Source organism: Lagenorhynchus albirostris, chromosome 3 (assembly GCF_949774975.1).
Source record: "Lagenorhynchus albirostris chromosome 3, mLagAlb1.1, whole genome shotgun sequence".
In the NCBI taxonomy this organism is placed as follows: Eukaryota; Metazoa; Chordata; class Mammalia; order Artiodactyla; family Delphinidae; genus Lagenorhynchus; species Lagenorhynchus albirostris.
In genome coordinates, this window is record NC_083097.1 from 4,434,352 (window position 1) to 4,439,834 (window position 5,483).

The 5,483-nt window shown below is 38.0% G+C and overlaps 1 pseudogene; it reads right to left on the bottom strand.

Annotated features, from left to right (window-relative positions):
• Positions 1 to 1,228: 1,228 nt before the first annotated feature.
• Positions 1,229 to 1,617, bottom strand: LOC132517955 (small ribosomal subunit protein eS25-like; annotated as a pseudogene).
• Positions 1,618 to 5,483: the final 3,866 nt, after the last annotated feature.

The following is a 5,483-nucleotide window of genomic DNA, read 5'->3' on the forward strand; positions in this document are numbered from 1 at the left end:
ATGTGGGATCTTCCCGGACCGGGGTACGAACTCGTGTTCCCTGCATCGGCAGGCGGACTCTCAACCACTTCACCACCAGGGAAGCCCTAGAAACGTTTTTGATATTACAGAAAACACATTCTCTGACTCTGTGACAAATATAAAAATTCAAAATCAATAAATAATTACCTGATAAAAGACCTATGCATTAGAAATAACTATTTAAAAAAGTTTTATCTATCTCACTGATCAGAAAAGGAAATGAAACTTAAGAAATTTGGAACCAAACTATAATGGAAATGTATATATTGCAACTTTTAAGGTACAGCTTAAGAAGTTCCTGTAGGGAACTTGATTGACTCAAATCTGTATATCATAAAAGAAGAAAGATGGAAAATTAAAAAGCCAAGTATTGAACTTAAATTAGGAGAAAACAATTAGTGGAATAAATTGACGGAAAAAATAATAAAACAAAGGTAAGAAATTAATGAAATATACAATAAATAACATTACAGAAGGTCAACAACAACCATAAAAATCTGGTGCTTTATAAAGAACGTTTAAACATCAACTAATCTTGGGCAAAATCAATCAAGACAAAGAGAGTTGTAAATTAATATTAAGAGTAAAATGGGGACATAATACAGACAGAGCAGAGTTTAAAAATTATAAGCCAATATCAAGAGAAAATTTTATGGCATTGACCAAAACCCCCACAAAATCCAAAAACTAAAACCCCAAATTGACACAAGAAGATATAAAAAACCTATATAGGCCCTGAATTAATTCTCAGAGCTACCCACAAAAATGTATCAGGGACAGTTGACTTTACTGGCAATTTTACAAAACCTTCATGAATTAGGTAACTCCTGTCATGTACAAACTGTTCCAGAATACTAGAAGAGCAGGAAAATGTCTCAGCAACTTTTCTAAATCTAGGATAGCCTTGTTCTAAATGAAACACGAGAGTATAGACAAAGAAAAGAGTCACCAAGGATCATAGATGTAAGCATTTAAATAAAACATTAGAAAACCAAATTCAGTAATGAATAAATAAAAAATGATAAATAAAATAAATATATCTAAAAACTTTTAAAATACATGCATGCATGTGTATACGTAGACACACACACACATATACACATACCCCATTAAAGTGTATTACATATGAAGTATGGTAAATATTAGAAAATTGTGGTTATGCTATTACAAATAAGTACATATTTTATTTTATTTATTTTTTTGATTTAATAAAGTTTTATTTTTCAAAATGTACAGTTGGTGGGACCTATTCATTCATCTTCACCAGAAGTTGGGGCCTCTCCACCCTTGGTGTTTCTGGTGTAAATTACTTGAGCTCTGTGCTTTGAAGCCAGTTTAGTAAGTCCTTTACTAAGGAGCTCCTGAAGGGCTGCCCTGGCCAGGGAACCAGTTATAAGCTTACAGTTGGGAATTTCTTTACAGAGTTTGTCATATGTTGCTTTGTCAAACAAGACTAGGTTATTGAGCTTGTCCTGAACTTTGCCTTTGGACCACTTCTTCTTTTCGGCCTTGCCCCCAGATTTTTTTCACTGGGTCTTTGTCTTTCTTGGCTGACTTTCCGGCATCTTTCTTCTACTTGTCGTCCTTTGGTGACATAGTGAAGCCGGGAGAGCAGCTGTTATCACTAAGATGTCAGACAAAAGGGGTAAGTATATATTTTAAAACAATCTAAATTTCTATCAATTAGGGATTTGCTAAAGATATTGAGATAAATCCTTGTGATGGAATTTTAATGGAGCAGGTAGAATGAATACATTATATCCACAAATATCAATGAGGATTTATCTAAAAACATAGGATGAAAAAGCACTGTTTTTCGAAAACAGTATGAAATTTGATCAAAAAATTAAAAATAGAACCAAGATATGACCCAGCAATTCCATTTCTGGCAATTTATTCTATTTATTCGAAGGAAACAAAATCACTAACTCAAAAAGAGTATCTACACTCCCATATTCACCGCAGCGTTATTTACAATAGCCAAGATATAGAACGACCTAAATGTCCATCAATGGATGAATGGATAAAGAAGGAGTGTGATGTACACACACACACACACACACACACACACACACACACACTATTGAGTATTATTCAGCCATAAAAAAAGAGAAACTCCTGCCATTTGTGACAATATGGATGGAGCTTAAGGGTATTATGCGAAGTGAAATAAGTCAGACAAAGAAAGACAAACACTATATAATCTCACTTATATATGGAATCTGAAACAAAAACCAAAAACAGACCCTCTCAAAACAAACTCATAGATCCAGAGAACAGATTGATGGTTACCAGGAGTGGGAGGAAGAGGGTGGGAAAAATTTTTAAGAAAAAGGAAAAAAAAATGTTTTTCTGTTCTATTGGAATGGAGAAACACATTGCAGAAGAACAAATTTAGAATAATTTGCTCTTCATGTAAATTTAATGACACACAAGGCCACTCTAACATCTATGTACATGAAAATGTAAAATAAAAAAATTAAATATCATGAAAGATAAATATAATTTTCAGAACAGTAGTGACTTTTACAATTGGGATCAAAAAGCAGTTATAAAAGCTGGTATTAAATATACAGATTTTTTTAAAAAAATCTTAAATAATTATGGTAACTAGTCAATATTTCTTGACAGAATAATGTTAAATGGGTGTTTTCTATCTATTTTTCTACTTTTTGTATATTTAAAATGTTCTAATATTTTAAAAAGACAGAGAAATACTAAAAGCGCCCATATATTTGGGTTAACTTTGTTTTTCCTTTTGTCATAGAACAGTCATTAGGCTGCTCGCGAATCCTTGGTCATATTGGCAGCTGTCCTTGGGATCTAAAAATGGCTGAAAGTAGCTCAGTGGTGATTTCCACCAGGTACATCACTGCCACATGGTCTCCTCCTTCCCAGCCTTGTGTAGAGGAAAAGCACTGTAGCCCTCATGTGGTGACTGATTTTAGGACATTCCCAGCCCTTGGATGGAGAAATGAATCTATTTTGGATGCAGAGTGTATATTCTGTGTGTGATGAACTGCTAGCCTTGTCCCCTACCTTTGTATGCTGACCTCAGGAAAAGTCTAGACTAAGGTCAGAGGTTTTAGGTCTGTGTCCCTGCCCTGCTGCACAATCTTTACTCCATCTCCTGGTACTGAGGTATTATCCCTGAAACCAGAACCGTTGTGCACTTTTGGTGGGAAGGTAAATAGGTGCAGTCACTGTGGAAAACAGTACGGAGGTTCCTCAGAAAACTAAAAATAGAACTACCATATGATCCAGCAATTCTACTTCTGGGTATTTTTCCAAAAGAATTGAAATCAGGATCTCCAAGAGGTATTAGCACTCTCACGTTCATTACAGCATTATTCACAGAAGCAGAGATGTGAAAAGAAACAACTGCAATATTCATCCAGAGATAAATGGGTAAAGAAAATGTGGTCTATACATACAATGGAATACTAATTCCAGCCTTAAACAGGAAGGAAGTGCTTCAACATGAGAAAACATGGATGAATCTCGAGGACATTATGCTAAATGAAATGAACCAGTTACAGAAAGATGAATACTGTATGATTCCACTTAAATGAGGCATCTAAAATAGTCAAATTTATAGAATCAAAGAGTAGAATGGTGGTTGCCAAGGGCTGGGGGAGGGGGGAATGGGGAATTACTAACCAAGGGGCATAAAGTTTCAGTTAAACAGGATCAGTAAGCTCTAGAGACCCATGTACAACACTGTACATATAGTCAACAATACAGTATTGCACACTTAAACATTTAAAAGGGTGGATCTCGGGCTTCCCTGGAGGCGCAGTTGTTGACAGTCCGCATACCGATGCAGGGGACACGGGTTCGTGACCCGGTCCGGGAAGATCCCACATGCCGCGGAGCGGCTGGGCCCATGAGCCATGGCCGCTGAGTCTGCGCGTCCGGAGACTGTGCTCCGCAACGTGAGAGGCCACAACAATGAGAGGCCCGCGTACTGCAAAAAAAAAAAAAAAAAGAGGGTGGATCTCTTATCAAGTGTTCTTACCACAGTATAGTAAAATTTAAAAAAAAGGCACTTGAAGGAAATGTGAAGGAGTTGGTGTGGGGCTTGGAGATTTCAGGCTGCAGAGTCTTTTCTAATAGGCTTTCTCTTAAATGAAATCTCTCTGTTGTCATTTTTTCACTCATAATGACCTAGGGACCCGAACACAACTCTCTGGTCTTTGAAAACAGATATACACATATACAAATACATCCATGTCCTGGCTGTCTGGGAGACTTTCTGCAAAGATTTCCATGTTTCTAAACCATGAACAAAATTACATAGCTGACAAGTTGTCACCATTATGGTTGACAAGAGAGAAAATATTTTTTAAAATATAATTTAAAATGTTTCTTTTCAGGTTTTGATGACAAATTTCTGGAGATCATGAGGAAAATAATCTTGTCAGTTGGAAATAAGAGCCACTTACTTTTTGGAGAAGATGGACCAAAGTAGATCCGACACCTCAAATAGGACAGAATTTTAGCAAGTGACAACAGGAAAGAATTAAAGCAATCCATTTGGACTCTTGGGTCATTAGAAAGCCATTTATTGATGACTCAGTGCTATGTGTAGGCAGGTATTGATATTTTTATGAAGTAATTATGTCATGCTGGTGACTTTAATTTTGCTATCTCAGTTGTTTAGAACATCATTCTGTCTTTTTCTCTTGTGAGTCTTAGACTACTGAGTATCAGAATCAGTAAAACTTTGAGATAAGCTGTAAACACTAATTGCAAAATCAAAAGTAGTGTTTTTCCTCTTATGGGAGTGATGATTACTAAACATGGACTAGCTTCACACCCAATGGCTTAGGTTGGGTTCCTTAAAAGCAGAGTTCAAAACAGGGATTTGGGTGCTCATAATTTATTGAGGGGGTGGTCTGCAGGGACATCTGGAAGGAAGGGAGTGAAGCAGGATAAGGAGAGAGCCCACCAAGCCTGTGGTCCCAGGCACAGTCTAGCTTTGGTCTGACCTTGGGGTGGGGCGTGCATTCTGGAGTGTAAATCAGATGCTGACTTGTACCCTGTTGAGCCAAGGGTGCCAGATCCTGTTCCCTCATATCCATCATGCATTAGTGAAGGGCTGCACCCGGGAGGGGCTTGTGTAGCTTCCCAGATGGAGCAGCTCCCGTCAGCAGAGGATACGTCCTCAGTGCAGGGGGTAACTGTGAACAATCGGCGGACACATACAGCAGCTGGGGGACGGGAACCCAGGCTGGTAGGGCTCTGGTGGGACACCACATTGCCTATGACAGTCTCTCCTATGCACTACTCAAATTCACTGCCTCCGTCAGCTTCTCTCCGCCTACCATTCTGTGGTCACAATTCTCCGGGAAACATACCAGAGTCAGGTTGCTGGAGAAATTGCACCCACCACGGACACTGATGGCTGCAGCTGAAAACGTTGAACGAATGATCCTCAGGGGGAAATCTATAAAAGAGTA